The sequence below is a fragment of the Muscardinus avellanarius genome, assembly GCF_963383645.1.
Source record: "Muscardinus avellanarius genome assembly, chromosome: 3".
In the NCBI taxonomy this organism is placed as follows: Eukaryota; Metazoa; Chordata; class Mammalia; order Rodentia; family Gliridae; genus Muscardinus; species Muscardinus avellanarius.
The window spans coordinates 119,787,210-119,809,853 of NC_137788.1; positions in this window are offsets into that span (position 1 = coordinate 119,787,210).

Genomic DNA, 22,644 nt, shown 5'->3' on the forward strand with positions numbered 1-22,644 from the left:
CCAGCCAGGCCTTTTAGCTCACCCTCCCACAGGAGTTCAGGTGGTGCTGGCCTGTCACCATTGAGCAGTATCTCCAGTGCAGCTCTCACCAGGACCTGACTAAGAATCTCATTTGTTTTCTTTCCCTCTCTCAACCCCAAACTGCAGGAAGTAAGAGATATTGCAGATTCCATCATCTGGCGAAAACTTTATTGGTAAAAGTAATGTTTTTGTTTGATCAAACTATGTTTCTTTAAAAATGTTTACCTTTCATTTATCCCTCCTAATGTAAATAACTATCTTCATGCTTACCCTGGAAATTCTCCAGTTCTTGCAATATAATGTGTATCCTTCATATTTGCTATTTTTGTTGTAAAAAATAAGGGGGGCATTCACTGTGTATAAGTTTTAGTTCTAAATTAATATTAATTTTATTAAAATATTTTTATTCCTATGGACTCATGGGTTTTTAAGTTTCCTTATAATGATTGATTGCCATGATTAATTTGATGTTTAAGAGCATAAATATTTGTATTTTATTATCAGCTCCCCTATATCTCTCAGGCTATATTTGCCATATTTAGTATATTATATGTATTACAGTTCTATCTCCATGTTTGTGTGATGTGGGTGTTTTGTGTTTTGTTATTATAAAAGGCTGTACGGCTAGTGTTTATCATTATAAGAAAGTGTGTGTGTGTGTGTGTGTGTGTGTGTGTGTGTGTGTGTGTGTAAGTGCATGGGCTTCCACAGTATTTCAGGTTGAACCCAGGAGGGTTCTACATTTGAGCCTCCTCCTCATCCTTGTTTCTTAAACAAAATAGAGCTGAATGTATAGCTCAGTGATAGAACACCCTGTGTTTAATCCCCATTACACACATACACACACAGTAATATTTTTTATTTTTCTTGGTCCATTTAGTCATACATCTTTATGGGATACAAGATGATAGAGGCATACATGTATACTTCACTCACTGAGCACTTTTCCAATTCCCAACCCATTCTGTCCCCTTCCCTTCTTATTTTTAGCTTACTGATTAATATGTTCATGAAGGTACATCATGAACCTTAGGGACTTTCCCTCTTCCTCCCATTCCTCTCTTAGGTCATTTTATTTGCTATTTTTGAATTCTCCATCTTAGTCTAGAGTACTTCTATGACCTTTTTTCTCATTAGCTTCCTTTTAGAGAAAGCATCTGAATTTTTTACCTTTGTCCTTAATTCACAATTGCCAATGAATTTATTGTCCTGATGCAATGATATTGAAAAATGAATGTTTTATAGACTGCAGTCTGCATGAGAATCACCTGGCGGGATGAAAAGGGAGATGCAGGTTCTGGGATCCCACACCAACTAAAGCTCTTGATACTGTGGCCCAGAAAGTAGGTACTGCAATTTCCACAGCTGGCGTCAAGGCACAACACCCTTATGAAGCTCTTCTCACATTTTTAGACTGGGGTCTTTTACAAAATAATATGGAGATAAATAGTAATCATTTAAACGTAGACTTCAGAAGTTAACCTACGAGTATCTTTATGACAGTTTTTCTTATTCTCATATACTTGTTCCAGGGACTGGTGTAGAAAAGGGAAATAAGGGAGACAGACAAAACCATTTCTTTGTATACATTTTGTTTTCATAGCCACCCAAAAGACTGTTTTCTTTCCTCTCACCCACCCTGGCCACGAGTCATGGTGGACTGGACCTATGGCTTCAGCAATGTAAATATATCTCTGTCACATATTTATACACCCATACCCACATCCTCTGAGCACTGTGTAGATGCAGATGCAGCTTCAGTACAGCTGGGGTCTGGCCAGTGTCAATTATAAACAAGCACCGGCTGCTGTATGCATGGTTTGCTATAGGCTATGGTGGCCTTCAGTTCTCGGTACTTTTGAAGGAAGAAATATGACAAAACAGGACAGCATATTTAATGGGGTCAGTACACACTGGAGAACACGCAAGAAAGATACAGAATGTGCTAGGCTAAGGATGAGAGGCCCTGAGTTAGTCACCATGCTCACCCATGGACATGAAGAGCACAGGCATGAAGGTGCAGGCTGAAGGCCAGCGTAGCTGTGCCTGGTGGAGCTGGCCTGGGTTGGTTTGGCTCTCTGAGTAGTCTTTCCCAGCCTCTGTATTGTCCAGCAGGGGAATGCTGCACAGTGGTGTGCGTGTAGACCTGCCTGAGGAGCTCCAGTGTTGGGACCACACAGCAGCTTGGTAGGAGCAGTCCAACTTCCCGAGTTGACCATCTGAGGACAGCTGGCTGCTAAGGTGAGAACTATGCTGTGGCAGGTACAGTGTCACCAAGTCTGTTAAGAGGCAGTGTCTCAGTCTCCTATGCAGTCTCGCATGTGTTTTACTCAGTGCTGGGCCAGTGACCTCTGCTGATGGTAGTTGACACTGACGGGAAGTCCTTTTGCTTATTCTGCCTGCTATCCCAGGATGCATCTCTGGCCAGTTCTGCAGACCTCCATCAGGCTTGGAGGGATGGGGCTCAGAGGCTCCAGAGCAGATGGGCAACTGAGCAAAAGGGGATGGACCCTCCCTCCCTCCTATGTAGAGACTTCTGGTGGCTTTGCTTCTTGTGTGGCTCCTGGAGGGCAAGAGTAACAAGGCTAGAGTGCAGTGCAGAGCCCTTAAGGATTTCATCTACAGTTGAAAATTAAACTGATTCGGAAAGATTATTAAAGCCTCCCGATGGCATGAGGCAGGAGTGAAAGTCTTGCAACAAGCCAGAAGCCGGAAGCCAGAAGCCAGAAGCCTGAAGCCTGAAGCCTGAAGCCTGAAACCAGAATCATGGTGGGGGACATTGCAGAGGATGAGCAAAGTGATGCAGTGGGTCTGGAGGAGCCACTGAGATTCCAGCTTACAGTTGAGCTTCCCAGTCACTGTACACTGTATGGCCAGGTCCTAGAAATCCCTCTGCAGGGACCGGCCCATGCGCCAAGTCACATGGTCTGCAACAATTAAAAAAAGAAGAAGAAAATGCTCTTTGCCATCTTATAGGAAAAGAGACATCAGAGTCATGTCCACCTAGCAGGGACATCAGAGTCATGTCCACCTAGCTCTCCAGGGATCCAGAGCAGAGCCATCTGGTCCTGGTCTTTTCTTTGATGGTAAGCTCTTTATTGCTGTTTCAGTCTCTTTGATTGTTATTGGTTGGTTTACGTGTTCTATCTCTTCTTGACTCAGTTTAGGAAGGTTGTATTTATCTAGGAAGTTGTCGATTTCCTCCAGATTTTCCATTTTGTTGGAGTATAGTTTTTCAAAGTAGTTTCTGATAATCCTCTGGATTTCTACACTATCAATAGTAATTTCTCCTTTTTCATCTCTTATCTTCATAATTTGAGTTCATTCTTTCTTTTTTTTATTTAGGTTGGCTAGTATTTATCAATCTTGTTAATTTTTTCAAGAAACCAGCTTTTGGTTTCTTATCACCCAAGTAATGAAAACATTTTGGTCACATTAACTGAAGTACAGTGAGAGAAAGGTGTCCTGTAAAATACACAATGCAGTTTCCCTTGTGACATCATGTGGCCTTTGAAATATTTGGGTTTTGGAGCATTTTTCAGTTCAGATTAGAGATGCTCAACTTCTTTGTGTGATACTATATACAAATGTGTTTGTGTGTTTTTGTGTGTGCATGTGAATGAAACCAAGTTATTAAATACACCTTATTACTAATGTTTAGGCTAAGGAGTCTTATTGATATCTTATTTTTGAATGACTACTCTGTAATAATAACATAATTATTGCATAGGGAAATTATTGCACAAATGATAGTCACTAATATTATTTTTAATAAAATATATTTCACTTCAAAATAAACATATTTCAGAATGTTTTTTACAGCTTTTACAATTTTCCAATATCTGTGAAATAACTGCATCTTTACTGTCAAAATTCTTATGGAAGAAATCACTCCCAAAACTACATGAAGAAGGAGAAAATATAGATCAACAAACGATGCCGGAATGGAAGAAGGAAATAGGGAAATTTCCTAATTTATATATGATACATACACAAACCTAGAAAAGTCAATAAGTAGCTAAACATGAGAAGGAAGAAGGTGGGAGGGAATGTGATGGTAATTGGGAAAGGTTCAAATGAGTGATGTGTACATGTAGGCCTTTCCCATCTTCTATTCCATTAAGATATATGATGCAATGCACAAATAAAATTAAAAAAATAAAACACAGTAAAAATGTTATTTTGTATTCTAGTCGCACCCATCCCTTGGATTGATCATAGCAGCAACATTTTCTGGCTGTTGAGAACTATGACCTTAGTCATTATTCCCAAGAACTAAAAAAATAAAAATTAAAAAAACCTAGGTTCTTAATTTATTTTATTTTATTTTTGCTTTGATATTTATTTTTTTCTATTTTAAAAAAATTCTTATTGGTGCATTGTAGTCAAACATCACAGTGAAATACAAGACTTGTGAGGGTATACAAGCATATTTCATCCAATTAGCCCTTATCCCGACCCTGTCCCATTCCCTCCCCCTCTCTCGATCCCAAGCTTCATTTGGTGATTAACTTTGATACATTTGTTTACGTACATCATGCGTTTTAAAGAGATTCCGTCTTCCCCAATCCCATCCCCTCTGATTGGTCACCTTGATTGCTCTTCCATGTGGTCCTTTCTTCACTTAGTTCTCCTCCCATTACCCATTTCTTTCTAATTTTTGCATAGTAGAGAAAGCATCTGATATTCTATTTTCTGTGATGTTTCTCTGTGTATGCCATATTGCAAGTTCCGTTTCTGCTCCTGAAGGCCCTGCAGCCAGCCTTGCCGCCTGGTAAACTCTGATCTGGGCCTCGCTGGCTACAGCAATGACCTTGCCTCATGGCAGACCCCAATCCCTAACCTGCTGACCCCGGCTCTGTCCTCACCACTTGGGAGGCTCCGATCCCTTCTTGAGAGGCCCCAGCACCAGCCTTACCTCATGGCAGGCTCCAATCCTGAACTCGCTGGCCCTGTAATCAGCTTCACCCCTCGGTTGGCTCCTTTCCCGGCCTCAGAGGACCCAAAACCAGCCTTGTCTCACATCAGGCTTCAATCCTGTCACGCTGGCCCAGTCTCCTGCCTCACCGCTTGGCAAGGTCCCATCCCGGCTTCGGAGGCCTCAGCTCTGTCCTTGCCTCACAGTGGGCCCTAATCCTGGCCAGGCTGGTCCCGGCACTGGCTTATCTCCTCAGAAGGCTCCGATCCTGTCCTCAGAGGCCTTCGCACCGGCCTTGCCTCAGAGGAGGCCCCGGTCCTGGCCTTGCTGGCCCTGGCACTGGCCTAACCCCTCGGCAGTCTCTGATCCTGGCCTCAAAGGCTCTTACACCAGCCTTGCCTAATGGCAGGCTCCGATTCCACTTTCGCTGGCCCTGGCACTGGCCTCACCCCTCGGCAGGCTCCGATCCCAGCCTTGGAGGCCCCGGCACCGGCCTTGCCTGGTTCTTAATATAGCTTATTGTGATTTACCCTAAATACTAAAAAATTCTGATTAGGTTTTATGTTTCATTGCAGTTGCCTAAAGTTAAATTTGGATAAATTAAGCATGTACAATTATAGGTCTTCTACTTGTGGGTTTACTATTAAAAATGTTATTTGCCCTCATACCCTTCTACGTATTCCTTTGTATCTCTTTGCCTCTATTCTTCCATACTATAGATTTCTCACCTACTGTACAAAAATTGTATAGTATCATGTAATTTGATTTTAGATTCTGTCATCTAATGTACTGTTATTAAAATATTATTTTTGCCAATACTATTTTTTTTTGGTGGTACTGGGTTTCCTGGACACCCTTCTACCTCCGGTTACACTCCCAGACCTATTTTATAATTTTTATTTGGAAACAGAGTCTCTTAAGCCAGGAAGGCTGGCTTCGAACCAGCGTGATCCTACTAACTCCGCCTCCCAAGCGCTGGGATAACAAGCTTGTGCCACCATGCCTGGCCAATAATAAAATTTGTAAAACTTGCAATTTTTAGCAATTACTGACAAAATTCCTATAAAAAAAAATCACTTACAAAACATGCAAACTTTACAGTCCTCCACATTTTTAGCTCAATGGCCTTTGGACTTATTTATACCACCATGGTTTCTTGCCTTCAAAATTAGACTGAATGGCCATGTGAACTTTGCTCCAGAATTTCTTTAGTCTATAATTTTTGGGAAAATGTTACTTAGATACCATAGTTAGACTAGAGTTTTGCCAAAATCTCATATGCATTCTAAAAGCCCATGCATAGAATTTAGAGGAGAGTCTCCTCAGATGAAAGCCAGTTTTACAGCCACCAATGGACACCTGCTCTCAAGACTTCTGAGACTGCCATTTGTGCTATCCTCTCTGGCTTATTCCTGAAAAAGATGGCTGCTTAGGGTCAATTCACGGACACAGAACATGACAAAGAACAGCTCCTATCGGATGTCATTTTAAGTTTTCCTTCTTTTCTCCAGGGGTTTCAACACTTTTCCTCAATCTCACTTACACCACCAGCCTACTTTTTATTGCCTGTTTGGTATGAAAGGATTCAGGCACATACTAATTAACAAGATTCAAAATCATGATTTTTGGACAAAGTTCACAAAGATATGAGGGACGGGGAGGGAATGGGGTGAGAATTGGGTAGAGATTAAACCAGTGATGTGTACATGTATGTACACACAAGTTTTTTTACCCCATTATGATATATGAATATAATGCACCAATAAAAATTTTTAAAAAAAAATCAATGAGCAGCGACAAAGATGGGCATGGTTATTCACATGTATAATCCTAACATTTGGAAGGCTGATACAGGAGGTCACAGGTTTGAGGACAGCCTCAGCAAGTTATCAAGGTCCTCAGCAACATAGTGAGTAAAATAGTGAGACCCAGTTTTAAAAGATAAAAAATAGGGTTGGAAATATAGCTCATAGAAATATCCTCATTAGCACACACCTGTGCGCGCGCGCACACCCCCCCCCACCCACACACACCAGTAGCCACAGAACTTGAGTGACTAAAAGTATTCTTGCAAGTTTTAATTAAATGTAGAAAATCACCTTCCCTCTCAAATAACCTTTGTATTACAAAATATATTCTAGAAGAAAGAGACAATATGACAATAAAGGAGGAAACCCCCACTTCAAAATAATGCTCTCAATCCTGCTTTGGATTCCTGAAAATAATCCCACTTACACTCTATGCTGCCTATGCAACCCCAACTTATCATATAGTGAGCCCTTTCTGGACTAAATTTCAGTTCCTATTCCAAAGAAAATATTTTATTTTCAGTAAGTGAATATCCCTGGGATCTAAACACAGGTGACATGCTCAGTCTAAACCAAATGGAAGTCTCACAACTCTGGGGACTGTTGTTATTGAGTTGCTCAAAGTTTTCTAAGTTGTAAAACAAGGAGAAAATTTTTTGCATATCCCTTCTGTTATTGGCTCATTTTTACTCATTCAATATTTATTATTGCAAAAGAGCATACATGATAGAAATGGACATCTGATAAAACTATAAATAGATATATCCCAATATTTTTATTGTGATTCACATACAAATAATTTATCACAGAAATTTTAGAAATACATATTTCTACGTTCTTGTGCTGCTTTTTCCATTTTATACCATATTTTTTCCTAATTTTTATGAATCTGTCATTTGTAAAAGAAAGTGCCATGCAAAACAGATTACAAACTACGTAATGCAGAATTCTTGTATTAGAATGAAGTGCTGAATTCTTTGTTAATAGCCACACAACTCACAAATGCCAAAGTATGGAACCAGCAAAGATGTCAATCAACAGATGAATGGATTGCAGAACAGATTAATGGATTTCATTGTATACAATACAATTTTACTCAGCCATGAAGAAGAACAAAATTACATCATTACACGGAAATGGATGGAATTGGGAAACATTATGCAAAGTGAGATCAGTCAGTAACTAAAAGTACAAACCCAGTAACAAAAAGCCAAACCCCAACAGTCATCGAGGCGGGAAGGGGAAGGATGGGAAAATCACCCATCACAGGTGGAGGAGCCTCCGGATATGGCTGGAGCATGGGGCGCTGGACCAAGTCCCTGAGCACCACAAGCTGGAGCTGCTGGGGCCTCCTGGCTGGGCTGGGCCAATTGTCAGGTCCTCAGTGCTAGCGCTGAGGGGCAGCTGCTGCTTATGTAGCCAGCATCTGATGGCCCTCGATGGGAAAGGTCTCAGCATGAGTTCAGGCACTGCCTAGTTTCCTCCCTGCCTGCTCCTCTCCCTCTGTCCTCCCTCTCTCCTCTTCCCCACACCTCGACCTTTTCCTTTTCAGTGCTTTGTGTACCCTTGCCCTCCTCCTTTTACCTTCCGCCCTGCATTTCCTTCTAGGTCTTTCCATCTTTCTTCCTTTGATTCTTCCTTCCTCCATCCTTGTCTTCCCTCAACTCCTCTTTTTCCTCCAAACTTTCTTCATTTTGTCACTCACCAACAGGACCTCCCAGCCTTCTGCCCTCTCTCTCTAACATCCTCCTTCCCTCTCCTCTCCTCCTTTTCTCCACCCCAGCCCCCATCTCAAGCCTCAGCCACTTGGTCCCCGCCCCCAGCCGCCAGTCCCCAGCAGCTCAGTCCTGCAGGGAGTCTAGGGAGCCCATAGCTAAGCACCAGGAGATGAGCACTGCCTGCACTGCCTGCCTGCATGTCTCCGCCATGGCTTAGCAGAAAATGGAGCTGGACTTTGGGCCTGACACTTCCCCTGGGGCGCTGGAGGAGGTCCAACAGTGCTCCCCAGGCCCATGCAAAAGTCTGAGCCAGCACCACTGCAGCCTGCCCCTGGGGACCCAGGCGCCAAGCCCCGCCCCGTGCGTTTTTCCCGCCGACGCGGAGGCTTCTGGGCCGTCAGTTCCCTCAGACCACGCGCACTTCCGGTTGGGGCAGAATCACCGCCATAGTATTGCCCGAGGCCGCGCTGTGGCCCCATCCCGCCGCGCTATGGAGGTGACTCCGAGGGGCCCGCGGTGCCGACTGGCGGGGCCGAGTGGATCGTGGGGCAGAACCAGGGCGGCCGTCCTGACCTGGTGAGTCCTGCTGCACAGTCGTGTCCCGAGCCCGGGACAGGCCAGGCCTGCGCTGAGGGCCGCGGTCGCCTGGCTGGTGGTAATGGCGGCGCCGGGTGTGCGACTGCGCGTGCGCTGGTCTAGGCGGGAAGCCAGAAGAGGGTTGAGGGTGGCTGGTCTTTTGGGCTCTGGGGCGTGGTACTTTAGCCTCAGGATGCTGTGTCTTGGGCACCGATTAAGGGGCATTTGTCTGGAGCCTAAGGATTACAAGGATGGTGGGAGAGAGGACAAGTGAACAGGGTAGAAACCATATATATGAGCCCAATGTGGCAAAGGCTTCAACCACAAATCCGGGATCCTGGTCCAGCAGAAGGCCCACAGGGGAGAAGCGTTACAGGAGCCAAGAATGTGGAAATGCCTTCCTGTGCACCTCATGCCTGCACTAACTTGAGCGGTTCCACGGGGGAAAGAAGCCCTCGGCGTGTGATCAGTGTGGCAAACAATTCAGCTTTGGCTGTGCCTGTGCACCTACCAGAGGCAGCACACGGAGAGAAAAAGAGAGGTCACCTGAGTGTATAAAGGGCTGCAGATAGAAAATGGGTCTCCTTATTCTTTATTCTTTTTGTGGTACTGGAAATTGAACCCAGGGGTCCCCTGCACAGAGGCACAAACTTGGAGCCCTAATTTTATTTTGAAACAGTTGTTGCTGAAGCTGGCTTCATTCCTCTGCTCCTCCTGTCTCAGCCTCCCCGGCACTAAGATTATAAACATGTACCACCATGCCCAGCGTTATGATCTATCTATGTTGCAAAACTCTGGATTTATTTTCTTAGTTTCATTTTTCAATTGCTCACTATTCTTGAATAGAAAGATGATTTATGTCAGGGGGTGAAGCTCAGTGGTGGATGGCTTGCCAGGCCTGTGCAGGGACTGGGGTGAGAAGAGCAGCAGTTTCTGGCCATAAAAATATATTTAGGCAGATTTTGTGATGAATTTGTTTTGTAAGCAGCCTGAGGACCTGGATGTTGCAGGCAGGAGGTATTGGGTGCAGGTTTTGTGGGTTTGAATGGGGTGTACACAGGAAGAATCTGGCCTTAGGGGTTGGTGGGGGCAAAAGGAAGAGTAGGTAGAACCCAAGAGACATTGCACTGGGTAGAACAAATTTGAAGAGTTCATGTGTGCTGCTGAGGCTTCGAATATACTCATGATTTCACTGGGCGTGCTGACTTGCATTCAGAGGATTCAGGGAACTTAGGCTGCACTATCTGAGAATGAGTTGAAAAATGACCCCTATATCCAGTGTGACACTCCCCATCGTGTTTGAGCTGAAGACTACAGGCTGGGGATGGTTATTTTTTGCAGCAGGTTTTGGTGCCAAAATCTGGATTCCTTTCTAGGTCTCAGGTTTTCTAGGGGGACGTGGGGTTAAGAACCATTGTGCAGAGACCCAGACTCTGAAGGAATCAGAGTTGAAATTGCACATCTGAGCCTGAGAGGGGTAAGGATGTGAAGATACCCACAGGGCACCTGCCCAAGAGGTTGGACAGAAACATAGGTGGTAACTTCTCGTAGTGCAGATTTTTTGGTTTGGAAATGGTAGCAACAGAGGTTGGTCTGGAGACTTTAGCTGTGCAGGAACGTCCTGCATTGGCAGGTTTGGGCCATAAGAACACCAGTGAAACTCGATGTGCCCCATATACACCATCATATTTGGTTGTGAGCTGTGTGGCAACCTTACCAGGGGCTTTCTCGCCTGGAGAATTCCATTTTATACCCTTGGCTCCACAATTTGATCCTACAACCACCACCCGGACATCAGAGTTGCTGGGCCACCATGGGAGACGTGTGTCACACCTTTCATGGCTGCCCTATTTTCCTCCCCCAACTTGTGGGTTCTTTGGGAGTTGGGGGATTGAACCCAGGAGCATTCTGCCTGTGAGCTAGAGTCTTGCTAAGTTGCTGAGGCTGTTCTCAAGGAAGAGGCAGCCCTCCTGTCTCATCCTCACAAGTACAGTAACCATTTGTAAGTGGTGCCCTGGTTTTCCTGTGGGGACCAGGATGGTGGATGTGTGAGCTCCTGGCAGGGGCTTCTTGGATGACTCCCTGATGCTGCCATGCTGGCTGCAGTGTCTGCAGCCCGGAGCAAGATGATGCAGGTAATGTGAATGTGGAGAGAGTGGCCGGAGCTGCCTGCAAGGAGGCTGTCTTCCACCCCATGTGGGGTCCAGCCTCTCAGAGGAGCCCCAACAGATGCAGTACTAGGCCACCAGGCCAGATAAAGATCAGCAGGAGCCTCACTGGCGGTGTTCCATTTGCATGTGGAGTTTGAAGCCAACACCACCTGCCAGTTCAACAAGTTCCAGAGGGGCAGCTGGAAAGCAGAGTCCTGGCTCCCTCTGCTGGGTGAGCTGACAGGATTGGGAATGAAAGAACTAGAGGAATTGCCGTGAAGGCAAAGGGGGCACAAGGGGAGCAGTGTGGGCTCCACTGCAGATTCCCCACTAGGAACAAAGGGGAGGGCAGGGCAATGGTGGAAGATGGGCTGTGGTCCAGGGAGAGAGCAGAGACCCCAGGAAAGGAAAACCTTGAAGCTCAAGGGCAAGCATGAAGGAAACACTGCACATGCAGATCCTGAGCTCCATTCTCGCCCACCAGTATGAGCTTTGACAGTAGTGTCTTCTACAAGACTCCTTTACTTTGTAATAGTACAGAAATTTATCTAGAAGAAACCGTTGAAGGAGTCACTTTATTTTCTTTCTTTCTTGATACTGGGAATGAACTCAGGGAGCTCTGCACTATACCCCCTTTGCATTCTTTAGTTTTTTTTTTTTTCTTTTTCAGAAACAGTTGTCATTACTCTAGGCTGCTGAGAGTCTTACTAAGTTGCAGAGTCTTGCATTGAGCCTGCAATTCTGTTTTACCATCCCAAGCAGTGTGATTATAGCTGTGCATCACCATGCCCAGGTAGAAGGGGACACTTCCTGGCTGGCCTCCTTGGCCCGACCTCACCAGCTCCTTATGTCTGTTAGTTTCTGCTCCTGCTTTTGTTGGCAAAGGAAAGGTTGAATCAGAGAGGATGGAGGCCAGGTAGCCTCATGCACAGCAAGGAGAGCTGCCTGGATTCCCGGAGCAATTCATGGGACCCTGGGGTCATTTTCATGTGTACCAGGGAAGGTTTGGCAGACACGTGAGTAAGAGATCTTGGTTTCTCCATCCCACCCACCAACACCCCTAGGTGCCAGACACCTGCCTAGGCATTCTGGTGAGTCACTAGCAAATATCAAGTGCTCAGCACAGTGCCTGGCATAAACAATAGCACAAATGGCATTTCCTGTGGATCCAGCAAAGCTAGGGTTCTGGTTCTTGGTTTTAGGCTGAAGAATAAAGAAAATCAGTAAAGGAGAAAGCTTCCATCAGCAGTTACTCAGGGCATGACAGGAAGAGCCCCAGGGAAGTGTCAGGATTAGGAGTCACCAGAGTGATGGTTTAGGTCCAGTGAGTAGGATTTTGGAGTCACAGGGACCTTGTGGTGAAGGCCAGCTCTGCCACTTCCTGCTCATTCGTGTTCCTTCTTCATTTTCTTTGCACAGCACTCTCCTTTCCAACTTCAGACTCAAAAGACACATCTGAGTCTCCCATCCCAGCCCTGCTCTGTCTTGGTCATCTCTGCCAGGGGAATACCCATCTTCGCCTGGGGACCTGTACCCCACGAAGGCAGGGTGGGGGTGTTCTCTGTCAGTGCTTAGTGTCCAATTTCCCAAGCAAGCACTATTTATTGAGCACTCATTATGTGCCAAACAGTATTCTAGTAGTTGGGTGCATATATCCTTTTCTTTTCTTTCTTTCTTTTTAATTTTTTTTTATATCAGAGGATGAACCTAGGAGATTTTTACCTTTTCTTCTTTTTCCATTTTTCTTTCTCTTTTTTTGTAGTAATGGTGATTGATCCCAGGCGTTTCTACCTCTGAAATAGATCCCCAACTATTTTTCCATTTTATTTTTAAACAGTGTCTTACTAATTTGCTGAGGCTGGCCATGAACCTCTGATCCTCTTGTCTCAGCTTCCCACTTGTTGGCTTTGCAAGTGTGCACCACCACGCTCAGTTCCTTTTTGTTTCAAAACAGGATCTTTGCTAAGTTTCTCTGTTCTTCTTTGAGTTTTTTGACTGTCTTCAAACATGCAAACCTTCAGCCTCAGCCTAATATTGGTATTACAGACTAGTACCACCAAGCTCAAATTTGCTGCATACATTTTAATTTCCCATAATTTCTTCATTATCTAGTTAACAAAAAAAGAAACTAAGGCTTGTCCATGGCCACCCAGGTACTTAGGGACAAAGCTGGGATTTGAACCAGGCCATCCTGGACCCTTCAGTAGTGCTTCACTGCTACTGGGGTTTGTGGAGTGCCAGAGGTAGAAACTGACCTGTCCCATTGCTTCTCTCCCTAGCAAGACTCTGGAACACCGTGGAAGCCCAGAAGCCCTTGCCAGTGACCTATTGTGTCCTTATCAGGAGGTACCTGCTCACCCAAGTCACCTGGTCATTACACCTGATGAACTGCCCAGATGACTGGAAGAGAGAAGTGAGAGCCAGGTGACTGGAACCATGCCTGTCACATTCAACATCACCAAATTCTTGATGCTGCTGTCCTGGTACCAGGTACATGGCGGGGACGAAGTCTGTACAGTGGAATACCAGAGTTGGGAGGAGCCAATTCTGCTGCCAATGACCCCCTGTGTACACTGAGTTCTGCGTGTGAGCTGTCTCCAAACCCACTGTGTGCACCTCAAGCCACGTACAATACCACCACCACCGTTTACACTGGCTACTCAGGTCAGAGTCCATGCCTCTCCCCAACTGGTCTACCCTGGTTCCCCTAGCCAGTATGGATGCTGACACCCCATACTGTTTCTGTTTAGCACAGTCTATGATGACTTTCCTCACATTTTCCCACTATCTCTCCCAGTCATTACCCACACTGCTGCGCCCACAGTTTACAGTCAGGTCCTAGTCAGTGTTCTACACTGTTTCACCGTTGTCCACACCTGACCTGTGCACCCGAGGCAGTGCTGCCCCTGCTGTCCACAAGAGCCACTTAAAGGAGCAGCTGGGGGAGTTATCCTGTCCTCATGTTGCCCACATTGACTCCTGTGACCCTGTCCACTTTTTTTTTTTTTTTTTTTTTTACCTGCAGATTAAACTCGGGTGTTCTGACTCTGAACTCTGTCCCCAGACCTTTTGATCTCCTATTTTGAACCAGGTTTTCAGCATGCTGCAGAAGCTGGCCTGAGAAGCTGGCCTTTGCCTACAAACTTCCTGCCTCAGCCTCCCAAGTCCTGGGGTTACAGATGTGACTCACCAGGCTAATCATGCCCCACATGTTTTTACACTGACTTCTTGAGCATTTCTCAGGCTGCACCCCAAACCTCTGAGGTCTTTTCCTCCTATGAAGTGAAGTCAATGTATTTGTATACCCTTGGAAGTCTCCCACTTCTGGGCCTGTGTGTTCTTTCCTCCAGAGCCCTCTGAATTCCATCTCCATCTATGCTGACAGCCATTATCTCGCCTTTAGATTGAATGCCCTGTCCTACAACGTCCACAGTTTTTTGCCTCTATTTACCCCTCTCTTTGTGATCCTGCCCAGATACGGGAAGACAAACGTTGGGTGTGACATCAAAGCAACCTAGTTTATGAGCAACTAATACTGCCCAATACAATGGAGCTGAAGTCTAGGAAGATTCTTGACCTTTACACCCAGTATGAGCCCTGCCCGAGATGGGGGAGGCACCACGTGGCTAAGGAAAGGATATTGCAAAGGGTTTGGGACAGGAATATGGATTATTTATAAGGTGAATAGGTTTCTAATAAGCCTATCGTTTGAGGAAAAGTGTTCTGCAGCTAAGGAAGTATATCTGACAACTAAATCTAAAAACTACATGGCATTTTTGGTGTTTCTCTGCCAAACTGTGTTGTGAGTTTGCTTAAGCTTTCAGATTTTAGAAGGCAAGGCGGGCAAGACCTGGGAGAAATCCATCACATCCACCTGGATCACCACATCCCCCCATGCCTGCCATACAGACTGAGCCCAAAAGTTGGAAAGTTCAAAAAAAGTTAAAGAAGATTCCCCGAGAGGTCTCCAAGCCTTGGGCGTGCCCATTTCTTCTGGAAGTTGCCCTTTGGAACTGCCTGTCTGCAAGATCCAGGAGAAGATGTGGAGTTAATCTCTTGAAAGCCGAAAGCCGGACTAGTTTTTTTTACATTTGTTTACATGTTATTCACTATTGCTTTACAGTGATTGCATTCCCCTCTTTTTCTCTTATTATTAACTTCACTGGTGAAGGGTATATATTTTTCTGGGTTCTTGTAATAAAGTGTCATTAGCTCAAGAAGCTTTTGTCCATGTCAGATTCTTTCCAGAAGCGCCGCAAATAGGAACTTAAAGAAATTTATTTCCTAGAAGGGAAAGAATCGCTGCAGATAAGCGTCTGCAGTACGGCACCCTATCTTTTCTGAGATTTTTGATCGCGATTGGGATCACCCCAATCCCGACTGAGCCGGTTTGCGGCAGTACTGGGGTTGGAACCTAGGGGCATTCTATCTCCAAGGTACTCCCACATCATTCATTGTCAGGCGATGTGACACATCCAGGCCACCAGCCTTGCCTCCCATATTCCTGACAGGTAGGGATCAGGAATCCAGGCCCATCTTCCCAGAATTCTCAGAAATTAGAGCTTTGCCTTATGTATATTCTTGCTGCATAAAAAGAGACAAATTTTTATTTTATTTATTTATTTTTATGTGGTCCTAGGGATTGAAGCCTGGGCATTTTACCTCTGAGCTACAACCCAGCACTATTTTATTTCTTTACTTTGAAACAGAGCCTCACTTAAGTTGCAGAGTGCCTCACTAAACAGCTAAGGCTTGCCAAAAACCTGTGACCCTCCTGTATCAGTCTCCCAAGTACTGGGCTTACAAGCATACACCAGTATGCCTAGCAAAAAGATATTTATAAAATTTTCTATGAATTTGTAGCTTTTCAGTGAGTACAAGTTTTTAGTGTGTGTATGTGCGTGCGTGTGTGTGTGTGTGTGTGTTTGTGTGCGTGGGTGTTAAGGTTATTGAACCAGGTATATTTTACCTCTGAGCTGTACCTCTAGCCCAGTTTTATTTTATATTTGGAAACAAAATCTCACTAAACTGCTGAGTCTGGCTTAATATCTGCAATCCTGTCTCACTTTCCCCAGTACTGTGATGACAAGTGTGCACCACCATGCTCAGGTGAGTTGCCCATTTTCTATTTTGGGGGGAGTTCAGTGTTAAGGCTTTTAAATTCTTTGTATATTCTTTTTATGGGGGTGTACTGGGGGTGGAACCCAGAGGCTTTCTACCTCCGGGCTACACCCCCAGACCCATTTTATATTTTATTTGGAAAGAGGGTCTCACTAATTTGCTGAGAGCCTCACTAAGTAGCTGAGGCTGGCTTTGAACCTGTGCGATCCTCCTGTCTCAGCCTCCCAAGCGTGGGGATTACAAACATGCGCCACCATGCCCGGCTTAAATTCTTTGTATATTTTAGACACCAGCAGGTTCTGTCTTCAGACTCTGATTGTTTCATTTACTGTGCAAAAACTAAAATTTCATGCCATACAACTTTCTGATTCTGTTTTCCCTCTTGAGCTTTGGGGGTCTTGTTGAGGAAGTCTCTGCCAGTACCTGGAGAGTGGCCTGTAGCTGCTTCTAGTAACTGTAAAGTCTTTGGTCTAATTTATAGGTCTTTTGTCCATCTTCAGTTGGCCCCTTTACAGGGTGAGATTGGGGTCTAATTTCATTCTTCCACATATAATAAGCAGTTTCCCCAGCACCATTTGTTGAAAAAGCTGTCTTTACTCCAGCGTATGTTTTTGTTATCTTTGTCAAAAATCAACTGGCTAGGCAATATGTGGTGGTAAATGCCTGTAATCCTAGTACTTTGGGAGGCTGAGACAGGATGAGTACAGATTCAAAGCCAGCCTCAGCTACTTAACAAGACATTCAGTAATATGGCAGAACCCTGTTTCCAAATAAAAAAATAGGACTGGGAGGTGATTTCACCTAGATTCTTTCCCCAGTAGCATGCACACACACACACACACACACACACACACACACACACACACAAACACACCAACTGGCTCTAAGTTTGAGGATTTGTTTCTGTTCTGTTGGCCATTGTGTCTATTTTGTGCCAATACTATTATGGTGAAACACTTATGGTGGTACATTAGAAAGGTAGAAAAAAGGGACAGATTAAAGCCCTATATCAGAGGGATATACGGGAATAACTTGAAAATAAGCTCCTGAAGTTTTTGGATACAGAACAGTTTTTATACCAATAATCTTCTGACCCAACTAAAGCAGCCCCTTCTCAGGGCAGGTCTTTTAATATGGGGATTCCTTCCTGTAGGTCTGCCCTGTCTCTGATACAGACCCCAAGCCTTTTGTTACACCCCCAAATGTGTTAAGTGATTATGAGAGTCAGAGATTTCTTGAAGGCTGTGGCATGCTCCCTCATCCTTGAGGACTAAATAACCACCACAGAGCTGGTTGAGGCTCAGGGGTAAAGGAGCTGGGTTCCATCCCAAGCTCCACAGGAAAAAAAAAGCAAAGACACAAATGCATGTGACCAAGCACAAATATAGAGCCCCCCTCCCTCCTAACCTTGGACTGTACGGACTGCTCTCCTGTGTGGCTCTCTTAGAGTCCAGTCCAGCTATTGGAGAGCAAAGGCAGGGCAGGTTCTGGGAAGGGAAGACCATAGACTCCTCCCTGGCTGTGCAGCAGGCTCATTACCCTTTCCCCTCACCTCCCCCAGCCTATGGATGTTGTGGATACTAGGGGTTGAATCCAGTTGCATTCCATCCTCAAGGTACACCCTGAGTACATTCATTCATTCATTTATTCATTCATTTCTTTCTTTTTTTCTTTATTTTTAAAGGGATCTCAGTAAATTGCAGAGGCTGCCTTGAACCTGCAACTCTCCCATCTCAGCCTCCCAAATACTGGGATTTCAGCTATGCTGGAGCTAGACTGAAGCTCCTAAGATGACAAAGATGAAACAATGGAAAGAATCAGTAAAAAGCATGACTGTGTGATCATTTGAGGACACTTCCACCTCTAGGCAGAATTCACTGTTGAAGAGAACACTGTTAGCAGAGAAACAAAGGATTCACAAAAAGAGAAAATCAACCATAGCACCTATTTGGCTAACCTGGGTATGATGATTAAAGACATACTAATTTAAATACTGAATATTGCCAGATGTGGTGGCACACACTTGTCATTCCAGTACTTCGGAGGCTGAGACAGAAGGATCACAGGTTCCCAGCTAGCCTCAGCTACTTAGGCACTCCACAATTTCGTGGGACCCTGTTTTAAATAAGAGATAAAAGTAGGGCTGGGAGTGTAGCACGAAGGTAGAAATGCCCCTGGGTTCAATCCCCAGTACTGCAAAAAATGAAAATAAAAGCCAGGAATGGTAGTGCATGCTTGTAATCCCAGTACTTGGAAGGCTGAGACAGGAGCATCACAGGTTCAAGGACAGCCTCAGCAAATAGTGAGACTCTCATCAAACTAGTGAGACCCTGTTTCCAAATAAAATATAAAATAAGTTTGGGAGTGTAGCCCAGAGGTAGAATGCCTCTTGGTTCAATCCTCAGTACCCCATACACAACACATACAAATTCAGAATGTAAGTATAAAGCTGGAAGAGACCTATTTGATATATTATGAAACAAAAAGTTTTCCATTAAATATAGAACTCCAAGCCACGAATAGTGGCACACGCTTGTAATCCCAGTATGTGGGAGGCTGAAACTGGAGGATCCCTGCCTCATGGCAAGTCTTAGCAACTTAATGAGGTCCTGTGCAATTTAGTGAGACCATGATTCAAATTAAATAATAAAACATTTGGCTGGGGTGTAGCTCAGAGGTACAATGCTTCTGGGTTCAATTCCCAGTATTGCAAGAAAAGAAAAAAATGTATACGTGTGAGTATGTATGTATGTATGTATGTATGCATATAGACATATATATATGCATGCACAGAAATATATATATATATGTATATAGACATAGAATTCCAGCATGTATATGTATGTATATATATGCATATAGACTTATGTATGTAGGTGTGTATATATGTATATATACGTATATATACATAGAATTCCAGTATGTATGTATGTATGTATATGTGTGTATGTGTATACATATATGCATATAGCTATATATGTATGTGTGTATACATATGCATAGATATATAGGTATATGGACATATAATTCTAGCATGTATGTATATATATATGCATGTAGACATATGTGTGTGTATATATATATATATGCAGAAATATAGGTTTATGGACATGGAAATTCAGCATGCATAGATATATAGGTATATAGACACATGTGGAATTTCAGCATGTATGTTTGAGTGTGTGTGTGTATGCATGTGTGTGTCTGTATGCTGGGGATTGAGTCTAGACGTGTTTTGCCTCTGAACTACACCTCAGCCTTGTTTTATTCTTATTTCTTGAAACAGGGTATCACTAGATTGATGAGAGCCTATTTTCTGAGGCTGTCCTTCAACCTGTGATCCTCCTGTCTCATCCTCCCAAGTACCAGGATTACAAGTGTGCATCAACACACCCCGATGAGAATTGTTTATTATTCAATGAGTCACTCTGACTGTGTGTGTATGTGTGTGTGTGTGTGTGTTTGTATATATGCATGTGTGAATTTGTCATTGTTTTGAGGCTTTTTTTTCTCCAACTCTGTAAGTTCTCTCTTCAGACTCTTGTTTCCTTTGCATCCAGGAGTTTTCAAATTTCAAGGTTGTCTTGAAGTAGTTTCTACCAGTGCCAAAATATACTGAAGAATTAGCCCTATGTTTTCTTGAAGTAATTGCAAAGTTTCTGATCTAATTTCTAGGTTTTTGACCTATTTTGACTTTTGTGCAGGGTAAGAGATGGAATCTAATTTTATTCCTTTATTCCTTTTTTTCTGGACATCCGGTGTTTCCAGCATCATATGTTGAAAAGACTGTCTTCTCTCTGGCACATATTTTGGCACCTATGTCAAGAATCAACTGGCTATAAGTGTGTAGATTCATCTCTGTGTTTCTATTCTGTTCCACTCGTCTGCATGTTTGTTTTCATGCCAATAGTATGCTGTTTCATTCCTATAGCTCGGTAGTATATTTAAAAATTAGGTATTGTGATGGTTCCACCATGATTCTTCTTGTTCAGAGTTGCTTTGCCTATTCTGAGGCTTTTGTTCTTTCATATGAATTTGAGAACTGTTTTCTTTAGTACAATGCAGAATGCCATTGGTATTTTGACAGGAATGTCATAGAATCTGTATGTGGCTTTTAAATCTGTAAGGCCCTTTTGACATATTTACTCTATCCGAGAACATGAGAGATCTTCCCATCTTCTAAGATCTTCTTCAGTTTCCTTCTCTGGTGTTCTATGGTGTTCACAATACAGAACTTTTGCCTCCTTGGTCTTGTATTACTAAGTATTTTCATTTTCAAAGGAATTGGGAATTAAATTATTTTCAAGATATTTTTCAGTGTATTTGTGGCTGTGGAAAAGAAAAACTATTGATATTTTAAGTTGATTTAATATCTGGGTACTTTGCTGAATTTATCAGCTCTAGAAGTCTTCTTGTGGAAGATTTGTGTTATATATTTATAACATACATATGTATAATATAATATGTCATATTATATGACTATAATATATAATACATTATTATTTATATTATACTAATATATATTAAATATATATTTTATATAATACATATTTTTTCATTCTCAGTATAGAATCATGTCATCTGCAAACAGAGGTAATTTCACTTCTTCTTTGTGTGCTTGTATTCTTTTAATTTCCTTCTCTTGCCTTATAGCTCTGGCTAGAATTTCAAGTATTATATTGAATAGGAGTGGTGATAATGAGCATCCTATAAGGTCCTCATCACATTTCTCATTAGAAAACCTAAAACCAGCCGGGCATGGTGGCACACGCTTGTAATCCCCCCGCTTGGGAGGCAGAGACAGGAGGATCGCGCAGGTTGGAAGCCAGCCGCGTGCGCTGGCTTAGGAGACCCTGTTTCCAAATAAAAATGTAAAAAAAGGTCTGGGAGTGTAGCCCAGAGTTAGAAGGGCTTCCAGGAACCCCAGTACCACAAAAGAAAGAAAGAAAGAAAGAAAGAAAGAAAGAAAGAAAGAAAGAAAGAAAGGAAGGAAGGAAGGAAGGAAGGAAGAAAGAAAGAAAACCTAAAACCCAGAAGGCAATAGGTCAATATATTTAAAGTGATGAATCCTTTGGCCTGCAATACTGACCTTTCCATACAAGAGGAAATGGAGGTATTCCAGATACCATTGTCCTTTAATGCTGCTCTAACAAATACCATAGGCTGGGTAATTGATTAAAAATAAAAGTCAATTTCTAGATGTTCCGGAGGTAAGGCCAAGGACATTCCGCATTGGAGAGAGTGGATGACTTGAACTCACTATAACAAGGCCTTTCTTTTCCATTTCTTTCTTTTTTCTTCTTCTTCTTCTTTTTTGGAAGTACTTGGGATTCTATCCATTCTACCAAGGAGCCAAGTGGCCAGAGATAGCCTTAAACTTGCAACTTCCTGGCTAGCTTGGATCACAGATTTGTGTCACCATGCCAGTTTAATAAATAATTGTGTGTGTGTGTGTGTGTGTGTGTGTGTGTGTGTGTGTGTATGTATTCCTGGGTTTCAACCCAGGGACTTGTAAATGCTCACTCCTTCCTAAATGTACACATCCTATCCGGGAAATTGGAGTTTCATAGACTAACCCCTCCTGAATCCCCCTCTCAACACTGTTGCACTGGGGTTGAAGTCTCAATAGGAATGCTGGGGCACACACATTCAAACCACAGCAGCAGATAAGCAAGAGCCAAAGGAGTTGATCACTAGACCTATTCTGCATAAGAGCAATCCTTCAGGTGGAAATGAAGGACATTAGATAGGAACTCAGAGGTGGATGAAGAAAGACCTCTGATACAGCCAATTTCATGAGTTAGAAAAGTTAGTGTGACTTTTGTTTCTCTTTTTCCTTCGCCCCCAACCTAATGTGAGAATAATTTAAGATAATATATAGAAAAGAATCCAATTACCAGTCTATATTACTGAGCACACAGCACAAACACAATGCTTTGTGACTTTTGTCTCTGTTGGGGTGGGATTTGAGCTGTGCACGAGAAGAATCTGTATGTTCTTGAGCCTGTCCTGCTGCAGATTCACATCAGTGGTACCAGTGTCGCATGTTAAATTGAATCCTCACAGAACGTCAAAGAAATATCTATGGACCAGACCCCCTCATATGAAAGAGATGGGGATTAAAATGTTTCCGTAACAAAAATCAAACAAATAGAGAAGGTAATCATGTGGAATTGAGGGACAGAAACACTGTAAGACGTTCAGGAAACAAATGACAGAATCCAGTCCTCCCTAGTCAGAGAAAATGCCTGAACACACCAATGAAAATGACGGGTGGTGGCACACGCCTTGAATCCCAGTACGTGGGAGGCTTAGACAGGAGGATCACGGGT